We start from the raw sequence: 14,552 nt of genomic DNA on the forward strand, positions 1-14,552 counted from the left end.
GTTCTGCTGTCCAGGAATTTCTTCTTCGCGAACACGATAGCACCCTCGCGTTCGCAAAGCACATTTTTGTGCTACCCCATATTTTTTCTTCACGAACGCGAGGGCAGTCTCGCGAACGTGATGCCTTGCCAAACTTGGCCTTCGCGAACGCGAAGCCTTATCGCCTGGTGCCCTGCCAGGCCTCGCCCTTCTACGCGAACGCGAACGCTCCCACGCATTCGCGATGTACACTGCCCTTTACCCCTTCACGAATGCGGTCCCCTCTTCGCGAACGCGAAGAGTAAATTTTGCCTGCCTCCAGTTCCTCTTCGCAAATGCGAGACCCCTATCGCGAACGCGAAGAAGGAAACTAGACAATGCTTCAGAAAAATTCCAGCGAAGTTCCAAGTCCAAAATTCAACCAGTTAACCATCTAAAACTCACCAGAGGCCCCTGAGACCTCAACCAAATACACCACAAAGTCCTAAAATATCATACAAACTTAGTTAAAACCTCAAATCATATCAAACAACGCTAAAATCACAAATCATACCACAATTCAAGCTTAAAGAACTTAAAAAATTTCAACTTGTACATTCGATGCCGAAACCTATCAAATCAAGTCCGATTGACCTCAAATTTTGCACACAAGTCATAAATGACATAACGAACCTATTTTAATTTCTGGAATCAGATTCAGACCCCGATATCAAAAAGTCAATTCCGTGGTCAAACTTGAAAATCTTTAGCCTTTAAATTTTTAGTTTCCGTTAAATGGTCATAACTTGAGTTAGGGACCTCCAAATTAAATTTTGGGCATACGCCCAAGTCCCAAATCACGAGACGGATCTACTGAAACTGTCAAAATACTGATCCAGGTCTGTTTGCTAAAAACGTTGACCAAAGTCAACTTAATTGAGTTTTAAGACTCTATTTTATATTTTAATCTATTTTTTATATAAAAACTTTCCGAAAAATTATACGGACTGCGCACGCAAGTCGAGGAATGATGCATAATACTTTTTGAGGTCTTAGATCACAGAAATTATTATTAAATTTAAAGATGACCTTTTGGGTCATCACAGACTGTGACGAGCGCAAAACACAATACAAAATTATTACTCGCTAGTCAAAGATAGTATAGTTTAATTATCGTTTCCACATGGATTAGATTTAAATAATGTTCGAGTAATTTTTGATTTAATTTCTATTCAGGAGGATCAACACTTGAGTTAAATGATTATGAACTACGTGTAACTACTAAAATAAAGCAATTGACAATTGACGGCAAAGAATTAGAGATTCGTAGAGTTGGTTTCTTATCAATGTGAGGAATAAGGGTCGTGACATGATAGGTGCAAGATAGCTATTTGGTATTTAACTCTAGTTTAATTCACTCTAATGTTCTAATGATTCTCACGAATTCACTCGATAATTAGTTCAAACGTGTAGTCAAGACTCCTCGATTAAATCTTAACTCAACGAGGTGAACTAATATAAGCACTGTGAAAGTATGCAAGCATGCGTTAATGAATTAGTCTTTAGGAAAACGTCTCTCGAATATTCTCCTAACTTGATTTAATCAATAATTCAACAAGCCTATTCGATTACTTAGGAGAATCACTGAATTAAACCAAATAAAATAATGCAAAGATAATCACCAAAATATTTCTCTTTTGATTAAATAAACCGGTGAATAAAGTTGCAACAATTCAAAACTCCATAAACGAATTCAAGCAAGAACTAGAGTTAAAATCCACAAATATTTATCAAAATACCATATCAGTCAAACCTTAAGGTAAACTACTCCATAATCATGGAGGAAGTCATCACAAATATAATTAAAGAATAAGGAAACATCAATCTAACATTACAATCCAAGCTCCCGTATTGAATTGATGGAAAGATGATAAAATCCTGAGTCTTGTAGCCTCCATTGCTCTCCCAAAGCTTCCAAAGTCAAAAGTCCCTTTAAAAATATCTTTTTGGTGTATTTATACCATGTAGGAGTGGACCCGGATGAAACTACCTTTTCTAAGCCGAAACAGTAAAGTACTCTGAGAAAATCAAACGCGTGCCTCCCCTTGCGGGGCATTAGTGGGGAAGTTCAGAGAGCGAGTTTCTGACAGGCAGCAGAATTTTTCACTATCGCACCGCCTCATGCGGCGCGATAGTACAATTTTTACAGAGTATTTTATTTTCTTCGATTTTTGATATCCAGACTCGGTCTTCGAACCACCGAACGCGATCCCGGTTTAATCCCTTAGGCTTTTACTCAGACTTCAAAGCTCCAACTTGTTCGATTTAACTCCTGATTATCTTTTTAACTCGGAATCAGTTCCTGCAAGGTATAAAATACGTAATAAGTGCAATTCATTATCATTTAAGCTCAAACATAAGTAAAAATACAATAATTAGAGTGCAAACTATGACCAAAACATGAGATTCTATCTTACCATCAATATTCCACACTTAAACTATTGCTCGTCCTCGAGCAATCAAACTGCACTTCACATCGAGATGACCTTCTTATCAGACAACTTCCCTAACTTATCATGCCAAGAATATTTAAAATAGACTAAGCATCCTATCATAACGTCCTAGCCTCAAGACTCAACTCAAAAGCACCGCACATGTTTTACAACCTGCTTACTTACTCTAACATAGAGGTCAAAGACTTCACCTCACCTTCGCAAATCATGTGCCCTCACACAAACAATAGAGAATAGTCCCACACACAATAAAATTTAAGAACAAATAGGAACTCGCGATAAAAAGAATTCACTCACTCTCGGAATCAAAATTCATGTGTCACATAAGACGTACCATAGGCTTGTCTGTAGTGTAAAACTCTACTAATTGAGCTCATTCAGTCAAAGATCAAGTAGGACTTTAATTTGGTTGTAATGTAGGTTGCGGGACATGTAGGATAGATTTAGATATAGTGACTACACCTCCCTGAGTACTTTAATACATACAATTTCACAGTTTAAACCCCACACTTGTGTTGAACCAAACTCCGACCTTCACAACATTAAGCCCCCCACATCTTTAAGCACAAACAAGACGAGAACTACCACTAGCAAGGGATCAATTTTTCTCTTCTCTACCACATACACACTTTTTTTTCTTCTTCTTATTTTCAAAGTTTTGATTGATTTTTCTTTCTATTCTTTTTCCAATTCCTTACATGTGGCTCTCATAATTTTTCAAACAATGCACATTTCTCCTTTTTCTAATAGTTCCACTCAAAAACCTGACCATACTTCCACTTAGCTTTTACATGCTCATACAAATTCAAGTGCTTACGAGAGGTAAAAGGTTCAAACAGATAGACAATTCAAACAAAGAGGTCAAGCTTATAGTGTGGTTACCAAAGAAATATGACTGCAGGCTCAACGGGGCTAACTAAGATATACATTAGTTAGGTGGGTAAAAGCATATAACTGGCTCAACAAAGAAAAACCTATATCACTTCCTAGACTGAACAAAACTGCTATTTCGCTTTGCAAACACTCGGGGCAAGTTCTAGACATCAACTGATATGCACAGAATATCAACAAAATCTTACACACACATTGGCACATAACTCACTCTGGAGCGGATTTATCCCGACTCTCTAGTCAAAGGAGTTAAGCAAAGTCACAATCAACCAATTTAAGGCACTTTTCTATGAGTCAAGAACTGAGCCTAGACGTCACAACTAAGGCACTCACTACTCTCAAGGCATAACAAAGTCAAGAAAAGTCATATCCATTTAATACATAGCATAAGACTTCACTATTCATAATAAAAGAAAAACTAACTACACCCGGTTCAAACAAAATCCTTGGAAAAGAACCGCGTCACAAAAAAAAATTAAGAAAAAATTGTTACACTATCTAAGCAAACAAAACAAAATAAATGGCTAAAACAATGTTCTTCGACTTTAATCCCTCAAGAAGACAGTCAAGGAAATCCATCGTCGAGAAAATTCAAAAAAAAAAAATTAATCAAAAGAAACGAAAAACACACATATACATATTTACATCCCCCACCCCACATTTTCCATGTTGAAGATCAGCCTTTCTTCCCCCACTCTGAGCATGAGCTGCCTTTCCTGAATATCCAGGATTGCTCTACTTGTAGCCAAGAAAGGTCTTCCTAAAATCATAGGGACCTCCCTATTCTCCTATATGCTCATCACAATGAAGTCCGCATGAAACACAAACTTGTCCACCCGAACTAGCAAATCTTCCACTATTCCTTCAAGTATGATTGTGGTTTGATCCGCCAGCTGCAATGACAAAGGTATCGACCTGATTTCTCCAATCTCTCCCTCCAATTTCCTAAAATTAGACAAAGGCATAAGATTAATAGAAGCATCTGAACCACACAAAGATTTCTTAAACTTAGTACTTCTTAAAGATCAAGGTATAGTAAAACTCCCTGGATCTTCACATTTTTTAGGAAGCTTATTTTGCAAAATGGCACTATAATGCTATGTGAGTTTGACCACCGATGTCTCTTCCACTTTTCGCTTCTTGGACAATATCTCCTTCAAAAATTTAGCATAAGCTAGCATCTGTGAAAGCACTTCTGTGAAGGGTATATTCACATGCACCTGCTTGAGCACTTCTAGAAAGCCCCCGAATTATTTGTCCAGCTTTTCTCTTCTTTGCTTCTGGGGGAAGGGTAGAGCAGGCATGTATTTACTTTCTTCGATCTCATCATTACTTCTTTGTTTGTCTTTTTTCTTCCTTGTTGAAACTTCAGACTTGTTCTTCTCCTTCAGATCATCCTCTTGCTCTGCCCTCACTTCATTCTGAACTTGATTTCCCGTCAACTCCTTCTTTTCTGCTACCAACAGATCTTGCAATACTTTGCCAGTTCTCAACGACATTGCATTTATTATTTTCTTTGGATTCCTTTCGGTATCCGCAGGGAGGGTTTTGGAGACCTCTCGGACAACAGAGAAGCAATCTTCCCCACTTGCCTCTATAAGTTTCGAATAGCTGTATTATGAGTTTCAAATCTCTCATCTATTTTAATAATGAAGGCTTTCATTAGATCTTTCATGCTAGATTGATTAGAATGTGGAGGCTGGTATTGCTGCCTCTGCTGATTCTGAAATCTTGAAGTTCCTTGTCCATGGGGTCTCAGATTATTCTACTGCCATGAGTTCAAGCTCCTACTCGGTGAACTCCAAGAAAAGCCTGGGTGCCTTTGTCCCATAGAGTTAAAATTATTACCACTATGGTAGTTGCCTCTGTCAAAGCTTCCCATAACATTTACCACTTCATCTGCAGCTGAGGCCTGACACTCATGCATTGGACGACCCATTCCATAGAAATCACATACAAATGATGGTTGTCTCTAGACCTTGGCTAAGGTCAACTTTCTTATCTCTTTGGCCATGACATCTAGATGGGCTTGCACTGATGTGTTGGAATCTACTTGATGAACCCCAGCTTATTTTCTTCTATCATTACTCTCAGCAGGCTACTGGTTAGCATCTTCAGAGAGCTCATCAAGAATTTCCACGATCTCCTCAGGAGTCTTCTTCATTAAAGGACCCCCAACTGCAGTGTTCAGAGTTCGTTGTGAGGGAGGTGTCAGTTCATCCCAAAAGTCCTGGAGTTGCATCCACAATTCAATCCCATTATGCTGACACTTCATCACTATCTCCTTAAATCTTTCCCAAGCCTCGAAAACTATTTCAGTGTCCGTATGATAGAAGATGTGAATTTCCCTTCTGAATTTCATTGTTTTAGCAGCTGAGAAGTATTTTTCAAGAAACTTTTTAGTCATATCTTCCCATGTCCTGATCGACCCCGTTGGTAAGCTACGAAGCCAGTGCTTCGCGTCATCCTTCAGTGAAAAGGGGAATGCCCTTAAGTATACTGCATCTTTTGACACTCCGTTGTACTAGAAGGTGTTCATGATTTCCTCAAAATCCATCATAGGATCTTCATTCATCTTCCCTCTAAAGACACAATTGTTCTGGATAGTTTGAATCAAGCCTTGCTTCAACTCAAAATTATTCGTTGCTACTGGTGGAGGTCTGACAATAGACAGTCCCTGATTGTAGACTGGTTTGGCATAATCACCCAATGCTCGACCAGGTCTGGGTACCGCATTCTCGAACTGGTCTTCAACCAAATATCAATTTAGATTGAATCTTCGACCCCCATCATCTTTGATGGTCTCATCAGCAACTCTACGGGCTGTCTCAACTACTATCCGTGCAGCTTCTTCTCTTTACTGTGTTGCCTCTCTTGTAGCTAAATCTACTTCGTCGTCACCGTTATTAGCCATGTGTTCTGGGGTTGAAGGTTGCCCCAAGAACTTTCTGGTGAGTTATTTCTTTTTCCTCAACTGTCGCAGACTCTTTTCCACTTCTAGATTCTATGGAATCAATTCCTTTTAAGAATATCGAGTCATATACCAGAGAAGTCAATATGTTGCCTGCACACGGAAGAGGAAACCCATGTAGAATAAAATAAACTAAGTTACTAAATTAGCACCAAAAACTAATTTGAACACTATTGATTGCCAATCCCCGGCAACGGCATCAAAATTTGACGAGCGCAAAACATAACACAAAATTATTGCTCTCTAGTCAAAGATAGTATAATTATCGTCTCCACGGGGATTGGATTTAAATAATATTCGAGTAATTTCTGGTTTAATTTCTATTCAGGAGGATCAACACTTGAGTTAAATGATTATGAACTACGTGTAACTACTAAAATAAAGCAATTGACAATTGACGAAAAAGAATTAGAGATTCGCAGAGTTGGTTTCTTATCAATGTGAGGAATAAGGGTTGTGACAGGATAGGTGCAAGATAGCTATTTGGGATTTAACTCTAGTTTAATTCACTCTAATGTTCTAATGATTCTCATGAATTCACTCGATGATTAGTTCAAACGTGTAGTCAAGACTCCTCTCTCGATTAAATCTTAACTCTACGAGGTGAACTAATATAAGCATTGTGAAAGTATGCAAGCATGCGTTAATGAATTAGTCTTTAGGAAAACGTCTCTTGAATATTCTCCTAACCTGATTTAATCAACAATTCAACAAGCTCTTTTGATTACTTAGGAGAATCACTGAATTAAACCAAATAAAATAATGCAAAGATAATCACCAAAATATTCCTCTTTCGATTAAATATACCGGTGAATAAAGTTGCAATAATTCAAAACTCCATAAACGAATTCAAGCAAGAACTAGAGTTAGAATCCACAAATATTTATCAAACACGAATCCACAAATATTTATCAAAATACCATATCCGTCAAACCCTAAGGTAAACTACTCCATACTTATGGAGGAAGTCATCACAAATATAATTAAAGAATAAGGAAGCATCAATCTAACGTTACAATCCAAACTCCCGTATTGAATTGATGGAAAGATGATGAAATCCTAAGTCTTGTAGCCTCTAATGCTCTCCCAAAGCTTCCAAGGTCAAAAGTCCCTTCAAAAACATCTTTTTGGTGTATTTATACCATGTAGGAGTGGGCCCGGATAAAATTACCTTTTTCAAGCCGAAACAGGAAAGTACTCTAAGAAAATCACACAGGCGCGCCGCCCCATGCGGGGCATTAGTGTGGAAGTTCAGAGAGCGAGTTTCTGATAGGCAGCATACTTTTTCACTGCCGCGCCGCCCCATACAGCGCGGCAGTACAATTTTTATAGAGTATTTTTTTTTTCTTCGATTTTTGATATCCAAACTCGGTCCTCGACCCCCCGAACGCGATCCCGGTTTAATCCCTTGGGCTTTTACTCAGATTTCAAAGCTCCAACTTGTTCGATTTAGCTCCCGATTATCTTTTTAACTCAGAATCACTTTCTGCAAGGCATAAAACACATAATAAGTGCAATTCACTATCATTTAAGCTCAAACACAAGTAAAATACAGTAATTAAAATGCAAACTATGACCAAAATAGGGGATTCTAGCCTACCATCAGAATGAAACCTCGCATCACGGTGATATATAGTGAAATTAGATTGTAACCATATAAATTACTAAAAATATTGAAGTTAGCGACGAAATTCGTCGCTAATCTGACGTTAAATTGCTCGTAGCTAACAGAATTTTTTTATAATCTATCACTGAGCAGGATTACGCGATGGAGTATCGACAAATTTTATTGTTTAGATATAAAATTTGTCCATCACTAATTTCTGTTTTTTTAGTAGTGATATAAGTCTAAGGAACATGGGACTTGCTTCACTATTTTAAATTTTTAACAAATATTATAATCAGTTCACCGGTTCTTTCTCCTATGATCAATAATTGATTTACTTTTAGAAGTGCAAATAATGTTATTATAAAAGATTGATTCCACAACACATGCATCACATAATGGTGGAATTGAAGAACAATAAAGTAGAATAAATAAAAAATATTTATAAAAAAGGAATGGAGGGGAAGGAATATAATGAAGTTGGTTGCGGTAGGTTAGATAGCTTTTTATAACATTGAAACGTGAAAAGAAGAAGAAAAGTTGTATTATTAAGAGAAAAAGAAGTGAAAATAGAAAGAGAAATCCAGGTTAAATATGATAGAGTCCTGATCAAACTTTTCTTACTCTATTTTAAGTCGTTAATTTCTACTTGTATCGACAAAAATAATGTCATCTTATCCAATTCAAGGCTGATTCTCAAATGGTAATGCGTATAAGATTTGACTATAGGTTACGGGTAATACTTGATTTTTTTATTTCGCTTCTGCTGTCTCAATTTTTGTGATAATTTTTTTTGGTATAATCATTTGGTACCCAAAATTTGTTAACATGACTAATCTAGATTCGTGCCTCGTAGGGCGCACCGCGCATTTAAGTAAGGAACACTTCATATTAGGAGTTTCTTCCTTCCGAAGGCTTAAAGTCGAGATCTATAGTTAAGAGTAGAGGAATCTCGATCATCCATCCAACCACATGGAGGTTCAGTTATTTATTGTTTTCTTTATCTCTATTAATATAATATGTAATTAAGTTAAATTAATATTTTATAATTTGTGAGTCAAATACTGCTATATCAAACAAGACGTATACACATGGAACTACTTGCTCTATTGAAAGGACTCCAGATGGCTCTAAGCCACAACCTACTCTTTTTGGAAGTCGAAACAGATTCCACAGAGGTAATATAATTTCTTAAAAACGATAACCTTGCTTACTCACATCTGTTAAATGATTGCAGATCCGTCATCCACCAACTACGTAATCCCATGATCAAGCATACATATCGGGAGCAAAATATGGTTGCAGATTGCTTAGCAAAGCAATTTTTTGATACATCACCAGATATCACCGCCAACACATACTATGAGGCGCCCTCTTTTGTCGTAGATCTACTGCATGCAGATACTCATGGCCCGCATTATGTTCGACGTGTACGTCCAGCTTCAATCGAAGACCCTACTGCAGCTCAAACTATTTTGCACTCATCTCGTCAATAGCTGCTCCAACATCCTTTAGTAACATAGCTTCTTTTTTGTCATTGGTTCCCACTTTAGAACCACCCAGGGATGGACATCTTCTCATGTATAATCTTACTGTTGAACCACCATGAATAGCTCCCCTTATGTAATACTATGTTTTTGTTGAATGGAATCTAGTCGTTTATTACCAAAAAAAAATTAAATTTTGCTCTTCTGTTTTCAATCCTATTAATTGTTGGTTGATTCCGCAACACGACTAATGATGGATTTGGACAATAAAGAAAAAAGATGAAAAAGAAAATCGAAATTAAATTCATGAGACACAAATTAATTTTCTTCATAAACAAAACTCTATAACTCTGAAAGTCTACATAGTGGATGTTGTCAATTCAAAAAGAAATCTTAATCTATTTGGATGTATATCTATTGATCGAAATACATTTAAGTTTTTATGTTTCCTATTATATATTCTTCTTCTGTTGTTAAACTTATTGTCATAATTTAGAATTTGCTTTTTTAAATTCCTTATAATATCTAGTTATTTAGATCCTAACCAATTTAACATTTTAAACTATATGTATATTTAACACCGCTATATAATTCTTTAGAGAAGAGAGTTAGCAATCTGTGTTAAGTTTGCTATGGTATGTAATTACTTCACTTGGTAATTAATAAGAAGTTAATTAATTACCATAAAAGCCGCTATATAAACGCAAAGGAATCATTCTTTAGTGAATAGTTTAAATTAGCTCGTTTTCTTCTAATCCTACCAATAATTGGGTTCCTTTGGAAAGTGCAAATAATAAGGTATTAAACATATGGTTGATTCAACAACACATCAAATGATGATGGAATTAGTGGAGATCGAATAATGAAAGTAGAAGAAGAAAATAATATTCCCTCCGTTTCAAAGATAATGAACTGCATTTGATTTGACATAATTTAAGAATGCATAGAAGACTTTTAAAACTTGTAGTTTAAAATAATTTATAGATAATTAAGGGTGATGTTTAAAGTTACATTATTTTACAACAACAAAGACAGTGTAATCCCACATGTAGGGTTTGGGGAGGGTAGTGTGTACACAAACCTTACCTCTACCTTGTGAAGATAGAGAGCATGTTTCCGATAGACCCTCGACTCAAAGAACTGTGAAAATAAAATAAAATTATTTTTAAATTTAAAAAAGAATTATTCTTTTTGCAACAAACTAAATTTTTTTTTTTTTTTTGAAATGGGAGTAATATAGAAGGAATGGAATGAGAGTTAGGTTATTTCTGTTGCTTAAAACTGCCAACCTATATTTAGCAAAACAGAATCATAATCTGACATGTTGTAATACCTAAGCAAATCTGTAAAAAAGGCGCTATATATATGCCCAACAGGCAACAACTCCTACAACTACGTTAGCATATTACTTGTACGGAATGATACAACTTTGCAGTGTTGAGTTTATTTGAATCGAATACTTTCGGTTCAAAACATAAATTTATGCGTAAACTTTATTAAAATTATAAAAATAATAGATACAAATTTATAATTTTAAAAATATAACGACTTCGACAATTAAAATATTAAAAGTTAAATCATAAAGTTTAAATTCTGAATCCGCTCATATATTTTATTACTACGATATTAGGTGAGCTGTGGCGGACTGTCGGGAGAATGGCCAACTCATTGATGGAGACAACGGAACCTTCAATTTTAGGACTCTATTTAATGACATTTGCTGTGACGCCATTTACCACCAATACCTACCCTAACCTTCTTGCATTCATTTTTTTCTTTTTTCTCTTTTCTTATTCCTCTTCAAGGCTAAGAGAAATTTAAAAAAAAACTTAATTAAGTGTTACTCTATGTGTGGAGGATATTATTAAAAAAAAAAGAGAAAAGGCATAAATTGCCCATTAAACTTGTACCGAAAAATTATTTACACACCTAAACTTTACGGATGATCTAACACCCCCATCATTCTACTTTAAAATAAATTTATTTCCTCCCACAAGCTGACTTGGCAAAGAATGTGTTATCAAATTCTTACATGCGCGTGAAAAGAAAGAAAAAAGTTAAAAAATGACTTAAACTATACACGTGTCATCTTTGTGACCGGATATTGTAAACTAATTAGACTTAATTATTTATTCTTAATATCTTTATCATTTTTCATTTCTTATTCTTTACTCTTTTCTTTCTTTTTCTCTTCTCCTTAATCGTCTTCCCATGTTCGTGGTCTTCACTGGCAAACCAAATCATTATTGTCCGATCAAGATTTGGTCGGTGTTGGCCGGAAAATCGTCGTCACCTCTAAAATTCCCATTGTCCCTCACCAGAAAACCCACCTGGAATGACCTTCTTCGTGATCGCTGAATCAAGGACCATGTTACTAAAAATCGATTGGATAAACAAAATTCCTGTTTTGATTCAATTTATTGAACAGCGTAATATCATCATTGGGCTTATAGCAGGGATATCTCTATGCCCGTTGAAATAAACTTAATGAAGCTTCACTATCTTCCATAACTTTCAAGGCTTGCATAATATAAGTCATATTTAGTAGGAATTGGAGCTTATCCAATTGGGTCTTCTTCCGAAAATTTTAATACCTACAAAGAAAGTATCTTTTGCATTTAAATTAATTAACCCAAAACTATTCTGATTTGCACCGTAAAATCAATGAAAATTCGATAAATATGGACTAAGTTCTTGGACCACCCATCTCCAAAAACAAAACCCATACGACTTATAAAATCAATTGCCATAAGAGTTTCTCCCGTATTGTTCCTACTTGCGCTTGTTATCCAAGGGAGAGGATTTCGCAGGAGAGAGGTCGTAGGTCTGTGATGTTTAGTGTAGAAAGGGAGAAAGAGATGACAGAAGGAAGAAGTGAACGAAAAGGATAGAGTGAAATTTTTTTGGTGGGGGAGGGGGGGAGAGGGGGGGTGGAGGTTCTATTGAAATTGAAAAAAGAAGAAAAATGAAAAACAAATGTAAAAAGGCAATCCGCTAGCGTGTGTAAAATACATTTTGGACTGAATCTAGTTGTAATATTTTAGGGGTAAATAAATTCACTTCAAAGTAGAATGATGGGGTTTAATGGGCAAGCTGCCTATAATGCCAACAAACCCAATGTCCCCAGGGCGAATTTACTGCACTTGAGGTTTTAATTGACACGAGCACAACAATAACAAAATAGTTATCTACTAGTCATGTTTTCTTTCTGTGATAATGTCGTAGCGTAAGACTCCATTGCTCGATTTTGCTGCATGCTCTGCTCCCAAAATGCAGAGAGAATAAAAGTGAAGGAGAATAAAAGTGGTCTTAGAATAAGGTTTGATTTTTTTTTTGATGAAAATAGTCATCTAAAAAACTATAAATAAATCTATTAAGATGGTACGATAAGTTTGTAAAGATTTGGTACAGTTTGTAAAAAAGTAGATGAGCAATTATGTTGAGTCATATAATGCATTATAAATCTATGATACATACTTTTGGATTATGGGTTAGTTCTTATAGTTATATAATGGGTAAATTTTGGATGCAAAAGAAAGTATAAGATAGAGAGATTCAAAGCAATGAGGATTGATTATATGTACAGTTTGATTTAAATACATAGTTAACCATAAAAATGGCCTGAGGTTTCTGCTTTAGTCAAGAAATCACGAAAAATCATGTTTTATCTTGAGTCTGATATCAAGCAACACAATCAATAGCAATATTTTAAAAAATTCACATTTTTACATGTAACTCAGTGAAACCTTTCACTTTGGACTTTATTTTGTGCACTCTTTATTTTGTTTAGCCCTTGTATTGAGCTTTCAGGAATTTTTTGCGACATGACTAACTAGCTGCATTTTTCAGAGAATAATGCAATTCAGTTTCCGGTGAGTTTTAGGGTTATTCAAATTTCTTTTATAATGTTAGGCTTGTACATGCTTCGCCCCGTGCAAATGATAAATTCTGAAGTAAAAATATAATATTTGTTTAGGTTGTATGTAATGAGATATACACGATATTGGACTATAGGAAGCTTTTTTTTACAACAAACAAAAGAAAAACCAGTAATGTCGTGTTATATTAATTTAAAAAGGTGAGTTCGTCTATGTTTTATATTTTAACGTGCTAATACATGAGCGCTCTTTGTTGGTTTTTAAGGTGAGATGTTGAAGTTTCTATATTTATGATTATGTTTTATAGTATTTTAGCCAGTTAATACATGAGCATGCATTAAATTCCTCTTCTGATAAGAAAATTTTGTGCTCTGTGACCCGATAAGTATTGTTGTTGCTCAAGGGTAGATAATTGTTGTATTACTTTTTGCGCCTTTACTGAGTTACATGAAAGAAAACTTCATTCAAAGTGCAGATGTATCAAAGATCAAGTTTCTGTAAAACTTCTTTTCTAAATTCCAGTCATTGCATTTATCTTTATTATTTGTTACATTTAAGGTATTTTTCAGACTGAAATTTATGTCAAGAAGTCGATATTGAAAGGCATGTGAATCGATAGAGAAAGAATTCATCATACAGAGTGTGGAGTTTTGTGAACTAGACCGTGACATTTGACAATTTTCATAATGATATTCTTAGAATCGCAATTGAAGAGTATACAACTATATGCCTTTGTCATCCCCTTTTTTATGTTTGTGAGAATTATGTTCAATTTGATTTATTTTTTAATTATTATTTGAAAAATTCAAGCATGCACTGCTTCCTCATCTTTGGTATTATAATAATAATCTAGAGCTATCTTTTGGGTACACTATTTAAGTATTTTTTTCCCCTTATGTTTGAATTTCTCTTCAACGTGTGAAATAGGGGGATCAATCTCTCATTCTTGCTACTTATCCCATTCAGAAGTGAGGAAGATACTAATGGAATTCAAGGCAACAACTCAAAACAAATTAAACATGTTTATTTGCAATTACTTCGTGATTATCCGAAGGTTAATTGGAGATGCTTAATATTTCAAAATATTGTTAAACCTAAAGTCATTTCCACAATGTGTTTACAATATCATAGGAAGATTGTTGACTATTGATAGGCTTTAGAAATGAGGTCTTAATGTGAATTTACTTGTGTGCTCTATCAAGCGCAACTGAATTAAGAGATATCTTTTTGGAGAATGTACATTTGTTA

The 14,552-nt window shown here is 35.3% G+C and overlaps 1 long non-coding RNA gene across 1 annotated transcript; it reads left to right on the forward strand.

Moving 5' to 3' along the window:
- The first annotated feature begins 8,509 nt into the window (after positions 1 to 8,509).
- On the forward strand, positions 8,510 to 9,604 carry LOC142178488 (uncharacterized). Its single transcript, XR_012706652.1, has 2 exons — positions 8,510 to 8,917; positions 9,177 to 9,604. It is a non-coding gene; the product is annotated as an uncharacterized LOC142178488 (long non-coding RNA).
- The last annotated feature ends 4,948 nt before the right edge of the window (positions 9,605 to 14,552 follow it).

Source organism: Nicotiana tabacum, chromosome 24 (genome assembly GCF_000715075.1).
Source record: "Nicotiana tabacum cultivar K326 chromosome 24, ASM71507v2, whole genome shotgun sequence".
Lineage (NCBI taxonomy): Eukaryota > Viridiplantae > Streptophyta > Magnoliopsida > Solanales > Solanaceae > Nicotiana > Nicotiana tabacum.